Consider the following 18,580-nt stretch of genomic DNA (forward strand, 5'->3'; position numbering starts at 1 on the left):
TCTCGCCATACTCCATTCTCGCCATACTCCATTCTCACCATACTCCATTCTCGCCATACTCCATTCTCCCCATACTCCATTCTCACCATCCTCCATTCTCGCCATACTCCATTCTCGCCATACTCCATTCTCACCATCCTCCATTCTCGCCATACTCCATTCTCACCATCCTCCATTCTCGCCATACTCCATTCTCGCCATACTCCATTCTCACCATACTCCATTCTGGCCATACTCCATTCTCGCCATACTCCATTCTCGCCATACTCCATTCTCGCCATACTCCATTCTCGCCATCCTCCATTCTCGCCATACTCCATTCTCGCCATACTCCATTCTCGCCATACTCCATTCTCGCCATACTCCATTCTCATCATCCTCCATTCTCGCCATACTCCATTCTCACCATCCTCCATTCTCGCCATACTCCATTCTCGCCATACTCCATTCTCACCATCCTCCATTCTCGCCATACTCCATTCTCGCCATACTCCATTCTCGCCATACTCCATTCTCGCCATACTCCATTCTCACCATCCTCCATTCTCGCCATACTCCATTCTCGCCATACTCCATTCTCGCCATACTCCATTCTCGCCATACTCCATTCTCTCCATCCTCCATTCTCGCCATACTCCATTCTCGCCATCCTCCATTCTCCCCATACTCCATTCTCGCCATACTCCATTCTCGCCATACTCCTTTCTCGCCATACTCCATTCTCGCCATACTCCATTCTCGCCATACTCCATTCTCACCATCCTCCATTCTCGCCATACTCCATTCTCACCATACTCCATTCTCACCATACTCCATTCTCGCCATACTCCATTCTCACCATACTCCATTCTCGCCATACTCCATTCTCACCATCCTCCATTCTCACCATCCTCCATTCTCGCCATACTCCATTCTCGCCATACTCCATTCTCGCCATACTCCATTCTCACCATACTCCATTCTCGCCATACTCCATTCTCACTATACTCCATTCTCACCATACTCCATTCTCACCACACTCCATTCTCACCATCCTCCATTCTCGCCATACTCCATTCTCACCATCCTCCATTCTCGCCATACTCCATTCTCACTATACTCCATTCTCACCATACTCCATTCTCACCATACTCCATTCTCACCATCCTCCATTCCCGCCATACTCCATTCTCACCATCCTCCATTCTCGCCATACTCCATTCTCACCATACTCCATTCTCGCCATACTCCATTCTCACCATACTCCATTCTCGCCATACTCCATTCTCACCATCCTCCATTCTCGCCAAACTCCATTCTCGCTATACTTCATTCTCGCCATACTCCATTCTCACCATACTCCATTCTCGCCATACTCCATTCTCACTATACTCCATTCTCACCATACTCCATTCTCACCATACTCCATTCTCACCATCCTCCATTCTCGCCATACTCCATTCTCACCATCCTCCATTCTCGCCATACTCCATTCTCACTATACTCCATTCTCACCATACTCCATTCTCACCATACTCCATTCTCGCCATCCTCCATTCTCGCCATACTCCATTCTCGCCATACTCCATTCTCACCATTCTCCATTCTCACCATCCTCCATTCTCGCCATACTCCATTCTCGCCATACTCCATTCTCGCCATACTCCATTCTCACCATACTCCATTCTCGCCATACTCCATTCTCGCCATACTCCATTCTCACCATCCTCCATTCTCGCCATACTCCATTCTCGCCATACTCCATTCTCACCATCCTCCATTCTCGCCATACTCCATTCTCACCATCCTCCATTCTCGCCATACTCCATTCTCGCCATGCTCCATTCTCGCCATACTCCATTCTCGCCATACTCCATTCTCGCCATACTCCATTCTCACCATCCTCCATTCTCGCCATACTCCATTCTCGCCATACTCCATTCTCGCCATACTCCATTCTTGCCATACTCCATTCTCACCATCCTCCATTCTCGCCATACTCCATTCTCACCATCCTCCATTCTCGCCATACTCCATTCTCGCCATACTCCATTCTCACCATCCTCCATTCTCGCCATACTCCATTCTCGCCATACTCCATTCTCGCCATACTCCATTCTCGCCATACTCCATTCTCACCATCCTCCATTCTCGCCATACTCCATTCTCGCCATACTCCATTCTCGCCATACTCCATTCTCGCCATACTCCATTCTCGCCATCCTCCATTCTCGCCATACTCCATTCTCACCATCCTCCATTCTCCCCATACTCCATTCTCGCCATACTCCATTCTCGCCATACTCCATTCTCGCCATCCTCCATTCTCGCCATACTCCATTCTCACCATCCTCCATTCTCGCCATACTCCATTCTCACCATCCTCCATTCTCGCCATACTCCATTCTCGCCATACTCCATTCTCGCCATACTCCATTCTCGCCATCCTGCATTCTCACCATCCTCCATTCTCGCCATACTCCATTCTCACCATCCTCCATTCTCACCATCCTCCATTCTCACCATCCTCCATTCTCGCCATCCTCCATTCTCACCATCCTCCATTCTCGCCATACTCCATTCTCACCATCCTCCATTCTCACCATCCTCCATTCTCGCCATACTCCATTCTCGCCATACTCCATTCTCACTATACTCCATTCTCGCCATACTCCATTCTCACCATACTCCATTCTCGCCATACTCCATTCTCGCCATCCTCCATTCTCACCATCCTCCATTCTCGCCATACTCCATTCTTGCCATACTCCATTCTCGCCATACTCCATTCTCGCCATACTCCATTCTCACCATCCTCCATTCTCGCCATCCTCCATTCTCACCATCCTCCATTCTCGCCATACTCCATTCTCACCATCCTCCATTCTCGCCATACTCCATTCTCGCCATACTCCATTCTCGCCATACTCCATTCTCGCCATACTCCATTCTCGCCATACTCCATTCTCACCATCCTCCATTCTCGCCATACTCCATTCTCACCATCCTCCATTCTCGCCATACTCCATTCTCGCCATACTCCATTCTCGCCATACTCTATTCTCGCCATACTCCATTCTCGCCATACTCCATTCTCACCATCCTCCATTCTCGCCATACTCCATTCTCACCATCCTCCATTCTCACCATCCTCCATTCTCACCATCCTCCATTCTCGCCATACTCCATTCTCACCATACTCCATTCTCACCATACTCCATTCTCACCATCCTCCATTCTCGCCATACTCCATTCTCACCATACTCCATTCTCACCATACTCCATTCTTGCCATACTCCATTCTCACCATCCTCCATTCTCGCCATACTCCATTCTCACCATCCTCCATTCTCGCCATACTCCATTCTCGCCATACTCCATTCTCACCATCCTCCATTCTCGCCATACTCCATTCTCACCATCCTCCATTCTCGCCATACTCCATTCTCGCCATACTCCATTCTCGCCATACTCTATTCTCGCCATACTCCATTCTCGCCATACTCCATTCTCACCATCCTCCATTCTCGCCATACTCCATTCTCACCATCCTCCATTCTCACCCTCCTCCATTCTCACCATCCTCCATTCTCGCCATACTCCATTCTCACCATACTCCATTCTCACCATACTCCATTCTCACCATCCTCCATTCTCGCCATACTCCATTCTCACCATACTCCATTCTCACCATACTCCATTCTCACCATACTCCATTCTCGCCTTACTCCATTCTCACCATACTCCATTCTCGCCATACTCCATTCTCACCATACTCCATTCTCGCCATACTCCATTCTCACCATACTCCATTCTCGCCATACTCCATTCTCACCATACTCCATTCTCAGCATACTCCATTCTCGCCATACTCCACTCTCACCATACTCCATTCTCACCATACTCCATTCTCGCCATACTCCATTCTCACCATACTCCATTCTCGCCATACTCCATTCTTGCCATACTCCATTCTCACCATCCTCCATTCTCGCCATACTCCATTCTCACCATCCTCCATTCTCGCCATACTCCATTCTCACCATACTCCATTCTCACCATACTCCATTCTCGCCATACTCCATTCTCACCATACTCCATTCTCACCATACTCCATTCTCGCCATACTCCATTCTCACCATCCTCCATTCTCGCCATACTCCATTCTCGCCATACTCCATTCTCACCATCCTCCATTCTCGCCATACTCCATTCTCACCATACTCCATTCTCACCATACTCCATTCTCGCCATACTCCATTCTCGCCATACTTCACCTCCTATAAAATCAGGCCAGGGTGAAATTCTGATCACACCACTGAAGTTAGCCAAATTCCCATTACTTGATTTGTTGTACTTTTTTAAGTAGCACAGCACCTCGTATGGATAGATTGAAACCCTTAGGATGGTATTACCTGACATATTTGTCCACAGGCTCGTTCGCTTAAAAAATATCCCCTTAGATACTGTTAAGCAGAATGTTGCAATGTAGTCCGGGCCATTACTACAGTTTCTGTGTTAAATATTAAGGGACACCACCATATCACTCTGGGACACCATCACATCACTCTGGGACACCACCACACCACTCAGGGACACCACCACATCACTCTGGGACACCACCACACCACTCAGGGACACCACCACACCACTCAGGGACACCACCACATCACTCTGGGACACCACCACATCACTCAGGGACACCACCACACCACTCAGGGACACCACCACATCACTCTGGGACACCACCACATCACTCAGGGACACCACCACATCACTCAGGGACACCATCACAACACTCAGCAACACCACCACACCACTCAGGGACACCACCACATCACTCAGGGACACCACCACATCACTCAGGGACACCATCACAACACTCAGCAACACCACCACACCACTCACGGACACCACCACACCACTCAGGGACACCATCACATCACTCAGGGACACCACCACATCACTCAGGGACACCACCACATCACTCAGGGACACCATCACAACACTCAGCAACACCACCACACCACTCAGGGACACCACCACACCACTCAGGGACACCACCACATCACTCAGGGACACCATCACAACACTCAGCAACACCACCACACCACTCAGGGACACCACCACACCACTCAGGGACACCACCACATCACTCGGGGGCACCACTACATCACTCAGGGACACCATCACACCACTCAGCAACACCACCACACCACTCAGGGACATCACCACACCACTCAGGGACACCACCACATCACTCGGGGTCACCACCACATCACTCAGGGACACCATCACACCACTCAGCAACACCACCACACCACTCAGGGACATCACCACACCACTCAGGGACACCACCACATCACTCGGGGGCACCACTACATCACTCTTGGGACACCACCACATCACTCAGGGACACCACTACATCACTCGGGGGACACCACCACATCACTCAGGGACACCACCACATCACTCAGGGACACCACTACATCACTCAGGGACACCATCACACCACTCAGCAACACCACCACACCACTCAGGGACATCACCACACCACTCAGGGACACCACCACATCACTCAGGAACACCACCATATCACTCTGGGACACCACCACACCACTCAGGGACATCACCACACCACTCAGGGACACCACCACATCACTCAGGGACACCACTACATCACTCAGGGACACCACCACATCATCAGTCAGGGACACCACCACATCACTCTAGGACACCACCACACCACTCAGGGACACCACCACATCACTCTGGGACACCACCAAATCACTCAGGGACACCATCACACCACTCAGCAACACCACCACACCACTCAGGGACACCACCACATCACTCAGGGACACCACCACATCACTCAGGGACACCATCACAACACTCAGCAACACCACCACACCACTCAGGGACACCACCACACCACTCAGGGACACCACCACATCACTCGGGGGCACCACTACATCACTCAGGGACACCATCACACCACTCAGCAACACCACCACACCACTCAGGGACATCACCACACCACTCAGGGACACCACCACATCACTCGGGGTCACCACCACATCACTCAGGGACACCATCACACCACTCAGCAACACCACCACACCACTCAGGGACATCACCACACCATCAGGGACACCACCACATCACTCGGGGGCACCACTACATCACTCTTGGGACACCACCACATCACTCAGGGACACCACTACATCACTCGGGGGACACCACCACATCACTCAGGGACACCACCACATCACTCAGGGACACCACTACATCACTCAGGGACACCATCACACCACTCAGCAACACCACCACACCACTCAGGGACATCACCACACCACTCAGGGACACCACCACATCACTCAGGAACACCACCATATCACTCTGGGACACCACCACACCACTCAGGGACATCACCACACCACTCAGGGACACCACCACATCACTCAGGGACACCACTACATCACTCAGGGACACCACTACATCACTCAGGGACACCACCACACCACTCAGGGACACCACCACACCACTCAGGAACATCAACACGGCACTCAGGGACACCACCACATCACTGATGTACACCACAAAATCAATCAGGGACACCACCACATCACTCAAGGACACCACCACATCACTCTGGGACACCCCTACACCACTCAGGGACACCACCACATCACTCTGGGGCACCACCACACCACTCAGGGACATCAACACGGCACTCAGGGACACCACCACATCACTGATGTACACCACAAAATCAATCAGGGACACCACTACATCACTCAGGGACACCACTACATCACTCAGGGACACCACCACACCACTCAGGGACACCACCACACCACTCAGGAACATCAACACGGCACTCAAGGACACCACCACATCACTGATGTACACCACAAAATCAATCAGGGACACCACCACATCACTCAGGGACACCACCAAATCACTCAGGAACACCACCACATCACTCTGAGACACCACCACATCATCACTCAGGGACACCACCACACTACTCAGGGACACCACCACACCACTCAGGGACACCACCACAGCACTGAGAGACACCACCACAGCCCTCAGGAACACCATCACAGCACTCAGGGAGACCACCACATCACTGATGTACACCACAAAATCAATCAGGGACACCACCACATCACTCAGGGACACCACCACATCACTCTGGGGCACCACCACATCACTCAGGGGCACCACCACATCACTCTGGGACACCACCACATCACTCTGGGACTCCACCACATCACTCTAATACACCACCACATCACTCAGCACCACAACAGCACTGTCCTTGCTGGCTAACAACAAGCATTCCCATAGCCAATAGGACTCGCATTAGGAAAGTGTAAGCTATTGGCTTTGTGAATAACAATGCTATTAATTTATATCTTTTCTATGCCAACACATATTAAAAAAAATAATTGTCATTTACAATACCAATAGCTCACACTTTCCTAATGCGAGACCTATTGGCAACGCCAGTGCTTGTTTTAGATTTGGCGACCATAACAACATTCACATTCAGGCTGAAAAGGGGAAAGATTACCATTGTGCAACACCCGCAGGTCTGTGGAAACACATTTTGGTGTCAAAGCTTTTTTTGGAACAAAATCACATTTATTTGCACAAACACATTTGAAAGCAGAATCACTGCTGATGATAAGCCAGTAGGACGGTGGGATCATAATTAAGGCGCAAAAGAAAAAATGCACTAAACCAGGAAGGAGAAATCATGTGTATCTTATTCATTTTAAGTATTTATTTATTTATTTTTGCACTGCACGTTCAGTGTCTGGACAGGAGTGACCCAAAGGCCCCTCTGGTTTATTTGTGTGTCTTGATGACATGATCTGTGGCAAAGAGCCCTCAGCTAGACCTAAAAAGCACAGTCATGACAGCTCCAGTTTCCTTGGTAACGACGTTGAGCCGCCGAGGGCTCAATCTTTCCTCAGGTCCTGTTCGGCTCCTGGAAACGCTGCCTGCCTGTGAACTGAGCCCCTGTTTATGGGTCCCCAGACTGCCCCCTCCTGTTATCGCGGAGTAACTTACACCCGCAGATGACTTGTGTGAAGCCGTCCTGCAAAGCAGGCAGGGTTGGGTATTCGAGCGCAGGGCTCCTGAGCCACAGGCTGCCTCTGGCACAGTGTGTCTTATTCACTTTATGTGTCTAGGCGTCAGCTGTTATGCGTCTAGGCATCAGCTATTGTGTCTAGGCGTCAGCTGTTATATGTTTAGGCATGTAATGTAATGTAATGTATTACTTGTGAAGCACACTGTTGCCAGCCGGCGTCCTGGCGCTGTAGACCGCTGGAGAACCCGTCCTGGCTTTCCCTGTGGGATGGTCCCTACTGGGAGTCCCTAAGGTGGAGCCAGGCATCCCCGGCATTGATGGGGCCGTTGTGGAGATGAGGCAAGCTAATGCCCAGAGTTGCCGAGTGGGACCCCTGGTTAGAGTAGGCACCGAGGCGACAATTATCGAGTCCGCTGACCTTGGTCCACGACCCTGCCGCGTCGGGAATTGAACCCTGGTCCCGGGCCGACTTCTGCTTCCGGGTCTGCTGCCTCTAACCAGTGAGCCACACCACTCCACACAGTTGTCATCTGTCTATGTGTCAGCTGGTGTATGTCTAGGCGTCAGCTGTTATGTGTCTAGACGTCAGCTGTTATGCGTCTAGGCGTCAGCTATTGTGTCTAGGTATCAGCTGTTATATGTCTAGGTGTCAGCTGTTATGTGTCTAGGCGTCAGCTCTCATGTGTATAGGCTTCAGCTGTTATGTGTCTAGGCGTCAGCTGTTATGTGTTTAGGCGTCAGCTGTTATGTGTCTAGGCGTCAGCTGTTATGTGTCTAGACGTCAGCTGTTATGTGTCTAGGCGTCAGTTTTCATCTGTCTATTCGTCAGCTGTTATGTCTTGTCATCAGTTGTTATGTGTGTAGGCGTCAGTTGTCATCTGTCTATGCGTCAGCTTTTATATGTCTAGGCGTCAGCTGTTATGTGTCTAGGTATCAGTTGTTATGTCTCTAGGCGTAAGCTGTTTTCTGTCTATGCATCAGCTGTTAAGTGTCTAGGCGTCAGCTGTTATCTGTCTAGGCATCAGCTGTTATGCGTCTAGGCATCTGCTTTTATGTGTCTATGCGTCAGCTGTAATGTGTGTAGGCGTCAGCTCTTATGTGTCTAGGGGGAAACATCCTTTGCCACGCAACCATTACAACACGTAATGGTTGCATCGTGGTTTTCACAACGCAAGTCGTTACATCGACTTTCACTGGAGGGCGCTCTAGACTAATGAATAGTGTGAATTACTATTCCAACACCTTCCCTACTGTACGTAGACTAGAGTTAGACTAGAAATTCAAACTATTCCTAAGTCCAGCGCCCTCCAACGCAAGTCAATGTAACGATTTGCGTTGTCAAAACCGTGATGTAAAATTCCGCGTTGTGATGGTACGCGTGGTATCATCATACATTTGTGTTTAGGCGTCAGTTGTCATCTGTCTATGCGTCGGCTGGTATTTGTCTTGGCATCGGCTGGTATGTGTCTTGGCATCAGCTGTTATGTGTCTAGGCATCAGCTGTTATGTGTCTAGGCATCAGTTGTCATCTGTCTATGCGTCAGCTGGTATGTGTCTTGGCGTCAGCTGTTATGTGTCTGGGCATCAGCTGTTATGTGTCTAGGCATCAGTTGTCATCTGTCTATGCGTCAGCTGGTATGTGTCTTGGCGTCAGCTGTTATGTGTCTGGGCATCAGCTGTTATGTGTCTAGACGTCAGTTTTCTTCTGTCTATACATCAGCTGGTATGTGTCTTGGCGTCAGCTGTAATGTGTCTCGTCGTCAGTTTTCATCTGTCTATGCGTCAGCTGTTATGTGTCTAGGCATCAGCTGGTATGTGTCTAGGCGTCAGCTGTTATGTGTCTAGGCGTCAGCTGTTATGTGTCCAAGCATCAGCTGTTATGCGGCTAGGCGTAAGCTGTTTTCTGGCTATGCGTCAGCTGTTATGTTTCTAGGTGTCAGCGTTCATCTGTCTGTGCATCAGCTGTTATGTGTCTAGGTATCAGCTGTTATATGTCTAGGCGTCAGCTGTTATGTGTCTAGGCATCAGCTGTTGTGCGTCTAGGCATCAGCTGTTATGTGTCTATGCATCAGCTGTTATGTGTCTAGGCATCAGTTGTCATCTGTCTATGCGTCATCTGGTATGTGTTTAGGTGTCAACAGTTATGTGTCTAGCCGTCAGCTGTTATGTGCCTAGGCATCAGCTGTTATTTGCCTAGGTGTCAGCTGTTATACGTCTAGGCGTCCGCTGTTAAGTGTCTAGGCGTCAGCTGCTATGTGTCTAGGTGTCAGCTGTTATGTGTCTAGGCATCAGTTGTCATCTGTCTATGCTTCAGCTGGTATATGTCTAGGCGTCAGCTGTTACACGTCTAGGCGTCAGCTGTTATGTGTCTAGGTGTCAGCTGTTATGTGTCGAGGCATCAGCTCTCATGTGTATAGGCGTCAGCTGTTATGGGTCTAGGCGTCAGCTGTTATGTGTCGAGGCGTCAGCTCTCATGTGTATAGGCGTCAGCTGTTATGGGTCTAGGCGTCAGCTGTTATGTGTCTAGGCGTCAGTTGTCATCTGTATATGCATCAGCTGGTATGTTTTCAGGTGTTATGTGTCTTGGCATCAGCTGTTATGTGTCTATGCATCAGCTGGTATGTGTCTAGGCATCAGTTGTCATCTGTCTATGCGTCAGCTGGTATGTGTCTATGCATCAGCTTGTGCAGCACTCTTGGTCCAATATGTGTTGAAGAAAGGCAGCTACCTAAGGTCCAAGAAGTGCCCTGGTTCGAAGATACGTTAGCTGTTATGTGTCTAGGTATCAGCTGTTGTGTGTCTAGGCATCAGCTGTGATGTGTCTTTGCATCAGCTGTTATGTGTCTAGGCATCAGTTGTCATCTGTCTATGCGTCATCTGGTATGTGTTTAGGCGTCAGCCGTTATGTGTCTAGCCGTCAGCTGTTATGTGTCTAGGCATCAGCTGTTATACGTCTAGGCGTCAGCTGTTAAGTGTCTAGGTGTCAGCTGCTATGTGTCTAGGTGTCAGATGTTATGTGTCTAGGCATCAGTTGTCATCTGTCTATGCATCAGGTGGTATATGTCTAGGCGTCAGCTGTTATGTGTCTAGGTGTCAGCTGTTATGCATCTAGGCGTCAGCTGTTATGTGTCTGGGCATCAGCTGTTATGTGTCTAGATGTCAGTTTTCTTCTGTCTATACATCAGCTGGTATGTGTCTTGGCGTCAGCTGTAATGTGTCTAGGCTTCAGTTTTCATCTGTCTATGCGTCAGCTGTTAAGTGTCTAGGCGTCAGCTGCTATATGTCTAGGTGTCAGATGTTATGTGTCTAGGCATCAGTTGTCATCTGTCTATGCATCAGGTGGTATATATCTAGGCGTCAGCTGTTATGTGTCTAGGCGTCAGCTGCTATGCGTCTAGGCGTCAGCTGTTATGTGTCTAGGCGTCAGTTGTCATCTGTATATGCGTCAGCTGGTATGTTTTTAGGTGTCAGGTGTTATGTGTCTTGGCATCAGCTGTTATGTGTGTAGGCATCAGTTGTTATGTGTCTAGGCGCCAGTCGTCATCTGTCTATGCGTCAGCTGGTATGTGTCTAGGCGTCAGATGTTAGGTGTCTAGGCATCAGCTGTTATGTGTCTAGGCGTCAGCTGTTATGTGCCTAAGCGTCAGTTGTCATCTGTATATGTGTCAGCGGGTATGTTTTTAGGTGTCAGGTGTTATGTGTCTTGGCATCAGTTGTTATGTGTCTAGGCGTCAGTTGTCATCTGTCTATGCGTCAGCTGGTTTGTGTGAAGGCGTCAGATGTTAGGCATCTAGGCATCAGCTGCTAGGTGTCTAGGTGTCAGCTGGTATGTGTCCAGGCATCAGCTATTATGGGGCTAGGCGTCAGCTGTTTTCTGTCTATGCGTCAGCTGTTATGATTCTAGGCGTCAGTTGTCATCTGTCTATGCGTCAGCTGTTATGCGTCTAGGCGTCAGCTGTTATGTGTCTATGCGTCAGCTGGTATGTGTGTATGCATCAGCTGTTATGTGTCTAGGCATCAGCTGTTATGTGTCTTCGCATCAGTTGTCATCTGTCTATGCGTTAGCTGTTATGCGTCTAGGCGTCAGCTGTTATGTGTCTATGCGTCAGCTGGTATGTGTGTATGCATCAGCTGTTATGTGTCTAGGCATCAGCTGTTATGTGTCTTGGCATCAGTTGTCATCTGTCTATGCGTCAGCTGGTATGTGTCTAGGCGTCAGCTGTTATGGGTCTAGGCGTCAGCTGTTTTCTGTCTATGCGTCAGCTGTAATGATTCTAGGGTCAGTTGTCATCTGTCTATGCGTCAGCTGTTATGCGTCTAGGCGTCAGCTGTTATGTGTCTATGCGTCAGCTAGTATGTGTGTATGCATCAGCTGTTATGTGTCTTTGCATCAGCTGTTATGTGTCTTGGCGTCAGTTGTCATCTGTCTATGCGTCAGCTGGTATGTGTCTAGGCGTCAGCTGTTATGTGTCTAGGTGTCAGTTGTCATCTGTATATGGATCAGCTGGTATGTTTTTAGGTGTCAGGTGTTATGTGTCTTGGCACCAGCTGTTATGTGTCTATGCATCAGCTGGTATGTGTCTAGGCGTCAGTTGTCATCTGTCTATGCGTCAGCTGGTATGTGCCTAGGCGTCAGCTGGTATGGGTCTAGGCGTCAGCTGTTATGTGTCTATGCGTCAGCTGGTATGTGTCTAGGCGTCAGCTGTTATGTGTCTAGGTGTCAGTTGTCATCTGTATATGGATCAGCTGGTATGTTTTTAGGTGTCAGGTGTTATGTGTCTTGGCACTAGCTATTATGTGTCTAGGCATCAGCTGTTATGTGTCTTGGCATCAGTTGTCACCTGTCTATGCGTCAGCTGGTATGTGTCTAGGCGTCAGCTGTTTTCTGTCTATGCGTCAGCTGTAATGATTCTAGGCGTCAGTTGTCATCTGTCTATGCGTCAGCTGTTATATGTCTAGGCGTCAGCTGTTATGTGTCTAGGCATCAGCTGTTGTGCGTCTAGGCATCAGCTGTTATGTGTCTATGCATCAGCTGTTATGTGTCTAGGCATCAGTTGTCATCTGTCTATGCGTCATCTGGTATGTGTTTAGGTGTCAACAGTTATGTGTCTAGCCGTCAGCTGTTATGTGCCTAGGCATCAGCTGTTATTTGCCTAGGTGTCAGCTGTTATACGTCTAGGCGTCCGCTGTTAAGTGTCTAGGCGTCAGCTGCTATGTGTCTAGGTGTCAGCTGTTATGTGTCTAGGCATCAGTTGTCATCTGTCTATGCTTCAGCTGGTATATGTCTAGGCGTCAGCTGTTACACGTCTAGGCGTCAGCTGTTATGTGTCTAGGTGTCAGCTGTTATGTGTCGAGGCATCAGCTCTCATGTGTATAGGCGTCAGCTGTTATGGGTCTAGGCGTCAGCTGTTATGTGTCGAGGCGTCAGCTCTCATGTGTATAGGCGTCAGCTGTTATGGGTCTAGGCGTCAGCTGTTATGTGTCTAGGCGTCAGTTGTCATCTGTATATGCATCAGCTGGTATGTTTTCAGGTGTTATGTGTCTTGGCATCAGCTGTTATGTGTCTATGCATCAGCTGGTATGTGTCTAGGCATCAGTTGTCATCTGTCTATGCGTCAGCTGGTATGTGTCTATGCATCAGCTTGTGCAGCACTCTTGGTCCAATATGTGTTGAATAAAGGCAGCTACCTAAGGTCCAAGAAGTGCCCTGGTTCGAAGATACGTTAGCTGTTATGTGTCTAGGTATCAGCTGTTGTGTGTCTAGGCATCAGCTGTGATGTGTCTTTGCATCAGCTGTTATGTGTCTAGGCATCAGTTGTCATCTGTCTATGCGTCATCTGGTATGTGTTTAGGCGTCAGCCGTTATGTGTCTAGCCGTCAGCTGTTATGTGTCTAGGCATCAGCTGTTATACGTCTAGGCGTCAGCTGTTAAGTGTCTAGGCGTCAGCTGCTATGTGTCTAGGTGTCAGATGTTATGTGTCTAGGCATCAGTTGTCATCTGTCTATGCATCAGGTGGTATATGTCTAGGCGTCAGCTGTTATGTGTCTAGGTGTCAGCTGTTATGCATCTAGGCGTCAGCTGTTATGTGTCTGGGCATCAGCTGTTATGTGTCTAGATGTCAGTTTTCTTCTGTCTATACATCAGCTGGTATGTGTCTTGGCGTCAGCTGTAATGTGTCTAGGCGTCAGTTTTCATCTGTCTATGCGTCAGCTGTTAAGTGTCTAGGCGTCAGCTGCTATATGTCTAGGTGTCAGATGTTATGTGTCTAGGCATCAGTTGTCATCTGTCTATGCATCAGGTGGTATATATCTAGGCGTCAGCTGTTATGTGTCTAGGCTTCAGCTGCTATGCGTCTAGGCGTCAGCTGTTATGTGTCTAGGCGTCAGTTGTCATCTGTATATGCGTCAGCTGGTATGTTTTTAGGTGTCAGGTGTTATGTGTCTTGGCATCAGCTGTTATGTGTGTAGGCATCAGTTGTTATGTGTCTAGGCGCCAGTCGTCATCTGTCTATGCGTCAGCTGGTATGTGTCTAGGCGTCAGATGTTAGGTGTCTAGGCATCAGCTGTTATGTGTCTAGGCGTCAGCTGTTATGTGCCTAAGCGTCAGTTGTCATCTGTATATGTGTCAGCTGGTATGTTTTTAGGTGTCAGGTGTTATGTGTCTTGGCATCAGTTGTTATGTGTCTAGGCGTCAGTTGTCATCTGTCTATGCGTCAGCTGGTTTGTGTGAAGGCGTCAGATGTTAGGCATCTAGGCATCAGCTGTTAGGTGTCTAGGTGTCAGCTGGTATGTGTCCAGGCATCAGCTATTATGGGGCTAGGCGTCAGCTGTTTTCTGTCTATGCGTCAGCTGTTATGATTCTAGGCGTCAGTTGTCATCTGTCTATGCGTCAGCTGTTATGCGTCTAGGCGTCAGCTGTTATGTGTCTATGCGTCAGCTGGTATGTGTGTATGCATCAGCTGTTATGTGTCTAGGCATCAGCTGTTATGTGTCTTGGCATCAGTTGTCATCTGTCTATGCGTTAGCTGTTATGCGTCTAGGCGTCAGCTGTTATGTGTCTATGCGTCAGCTGGTATGTGTGTATGCATCAGCTGTTATGTGTCTAGGCATCAGCTGTTATGTGTCTTGGCATCAGTTGTCATCTGTCTATGCGTCAGCTGGTATGTGTCTAGGCGTCAGCTGTTATGGGTCTAGGCGTCAGCTGTTTTCTGTCTATGCGTCAGCTGTAATGATTCTAGGGTCAGTTGTCATCTGTCTATGAGTCAGCTGTTATGCGTCTAGGCGTCAGCTGTTATGTGTCTATGCGTCAGCTAGTATGTGTGTATGCATCAGCTGTTATGTGTCTTTGCATCAGCTGTTATGTGTCTTGGCGTCAGTTGTCATCTGTCTATGCGTCAGCTGGTATGTGTCTAGGCGTCAGCTGTTATGTGTCTAGGTGTCAGTTGTCATCTGTATATGGATCAGCTGGTATGTTTTTAGGTGTCAGGTGTTATGTGTCTTGGCACCAGCTGTTATGTGTCTATGCATCAGCTGGTATGTGTCTAGGCGTCAGTTGTCATCTGTCTATGCGTCAGCTGGTATGTGCCTAGGCGTCAGCTGGTATGGGTCTAGGCGTCAGCTGTTATGTGTCTATGCGTCAGCTGGTATGTGTCTAGGCGTCAGCTGTTATGTGTCTAGGTGTCAGTTGTCATCTGTATATGGATCAGCTGGTATGTTTTTAGGTGTCAGGTGTTATGTGTCTTGGCACTAGCTATTATGTGTCTAGGCATCAGCTGTTATGTGTCTTGGCATCAGTTGTCATCTGTCTATGCATCAGCTGGTATGTGTCTAGGCGTCAGCTGTTTTCTGTCTATGCGTCAGCTGTAATGATTCTAGGCGTCAGTTGTCATCTGTCTATGCGTCAGCTGTTATGCGTCTAGGCGTCAGCTGTTATGTGTCTATGCGTCAGCTAGTATGTGTGTATGCATCAGCTGTTATGTGTCTTTGCATCAGCTGTTATGTGTCTTGGCGTCAGTTGTCATCTGTCTATGCGTCAGCTGGTATGTGTCTAGGCGTCAGCTGTTATGTGTCTAGGTGTCAGTTGTCATCTGTATATGGATCAGCTGGTATGTTTTTAGGTGTCAGGTGTTATGTGTCTTGGCACCAGCTGTTATGTGTCTATGCATCAGCTGGTATGTGTCTAGGCGTCAGTTGTCATCTGTCTATGCGTCAGCTGGTATGTGTCTAGGCGTCAGCTGGTATGGGTCTAGGTGTCAGCTGTTATGTGTCTATGCGTCAGCTGGTATGTGTCTAGGCGTCAGCTGTTATGTGTCTAGGTGTCAGTTGTCATCTGTATATGGATCAGCTGGTATGTTTTTAGGTGTCAGGTGTTATGTGTCTTGGCACTAGCTGTTATGTGTCTATGCATCAGCTGGTATGGGTCTAGGCGTCAGTTGTCATCTGTCTATGCGTCAGCTGGTATGTGTCTAGGCGTCTGCTGTTATGGGTCTAGGCGTCAGCTGTTATGTGTCTAGGTGTCAGTTGTCATCTGTATATGGATCAGCTGGTATGTTTTTAGGTGTCAGGTGTTATGTGTCTTGGCATCAGCTGTTATGTGTCTTGACGTCAGTTGTCATCTGTCTATGCGTCAGCTGGTATGTGTCTATGCATCAGCTTGTGCAGCACTCTTGGTCCAATATGTGTTGAAGAAAGGCAGCTACCTAAGGTCCAAGAAGTGCCCTGGTTCGAAGATACGTTAGCTGTTATGTGTCTAGGTATCAGCTGTTGTGTGTCTAGGCATCAGCTGTGATGTGTCTTTGCATCAGCTGTTATGTGTCTAGGCATCAGTTGTCATCTGTCTATGCGTCATCTGGTATGTGTTTAGGCGTCAGCCGTTATGTGTCTAGGTGTCAGTTGTCATCTGCATATGGATCAGCTGGTATGTTTTTAGGTGTCAGGTGTTGTGTGTCTTGGCACCAGCTGTTAGGTGTCTATGCATCAGCTGGTATGTGTCTAGGCGTCAGTTGTCATCTGTCTATGCGTCATCTGGTATGTGTCTATGCATCAGCTTGTGCAGCACTCTTGGTCCAATATGTGTTGAAGAAAGGCAGCTACCTAAGGTCCAAGAAGTGCCCTGGTTCGAAGATACTTCATGAGTTTCTCCTGGAAGAAAGGTCCTTTACCAAACAGCTGTGACCGCTGTTGGCTGATTGGTGACGTCACTAAACCCTCCATTCAGTCCTGATGGAGCCTGATTTTTGTAAAAAAAATCTGCTTAATGAAATCCACCCGTGAGCATGAATTAATTTACTAATGTTTGAAAGACGATAATTATTAATATCTAACGTTATTGTGAACTATGAGTGAAAATGAGCACAAGGCACAACAACATGATCTCCGAGGCTAAAGAAATAAGAATAACGAAGGGATTGAATGCAACTAACATAGTTTCCATGTATGTACTATTGTAGGTTATTCTGTCTCCCTTACTGTAGAAAATAAACAACGCGGCAAAAGCATTATTCTTTGCTTGAAAGTATAGTGTAGGCTTTTAGAAATAATTCCCTCTTTTGCCATAATTATTGTAGGCCTTAGAAGTATATGGGGATGGGCTCAGGTGCTCCCGCCCTCAATGTAGCAAATGATTTCATTACAGCTTCTGTCCTTTAAATGTTTCAAATGCGTCCTTAGAGTGCAGATATTTAGCTTATTTCAGAAGAAAATTTTAGATTTCCTTCCTGTCTAGGCCAGGGTTGTTGATCAAATGAATGTTCCTGTAACAGAAGATAAAACTTATTAGTAACTAGGGGATAGATGTAGGTAAATGGCATTTACCGATTCGTAAATACCGAATTTTGCCGATTCAGTAATTACAAATCGGTAAATGCCATGTGGGTAAATATTCGGTAACAAGTACCGAATCGTTAAGATTCGGTAATTACCGAATCGGTATTTACCGATTCAGTAATTGCCATTGGTTCCTATGGGCCTGAGGCCCGGCCCATAGGAACCAATGGCAATTACCAAATAGTCAAGGGTGGCAGCGTGTCACTTTGACACCCTGTTACACCACTGATTCAGGCTTGTGTGCCATGTGACACACATACATGCCCTTAGGTGTGCATGCACAGATTAGCATGCACCCAGGTATTCGTTATTTAGCACCAACCAATAGTTGGTGGTAAATAACGAATCCTTAAGGCCCTGTGGCACTGTTTTCAGTGCCACCTACATCTCAAATTACCGGTTCGGTAAATTTACCTATTCAGTAATTTACAGAATCGGTAAATTTACTGATTAAGCCCCCTACATCTAAAACTCCAAATGCCGGTTGGTAACGGCCGAAATCGGACGTTACTGACTGGTATTTGGCAACCTACATCTGGCCCTAGGTTATTTCCTCTTCCTCCTAAGAAAGTTGTATAATGTTTAGACAAAGAGTGTTTAGAAATATCAGTTAGGTCATTGTTACCAGACAGCCACACCATCATGTTCAACCAATGAGAAGTTATC

The sequence above is a fragment of the Lissotriton vulgaris genome, chromosome 2_2, assembly GCF_964263255.1.
Source record: "Lissotriton vulgaris chromosome 2_2, aLisVul1.2, whole genome shotgun sequence".
NCBI lineage: Eukaryota > Metazoa > Chordata > Amphibia > Caudata > Salamandridae > Lissotriton > Lissotriton vulgaris.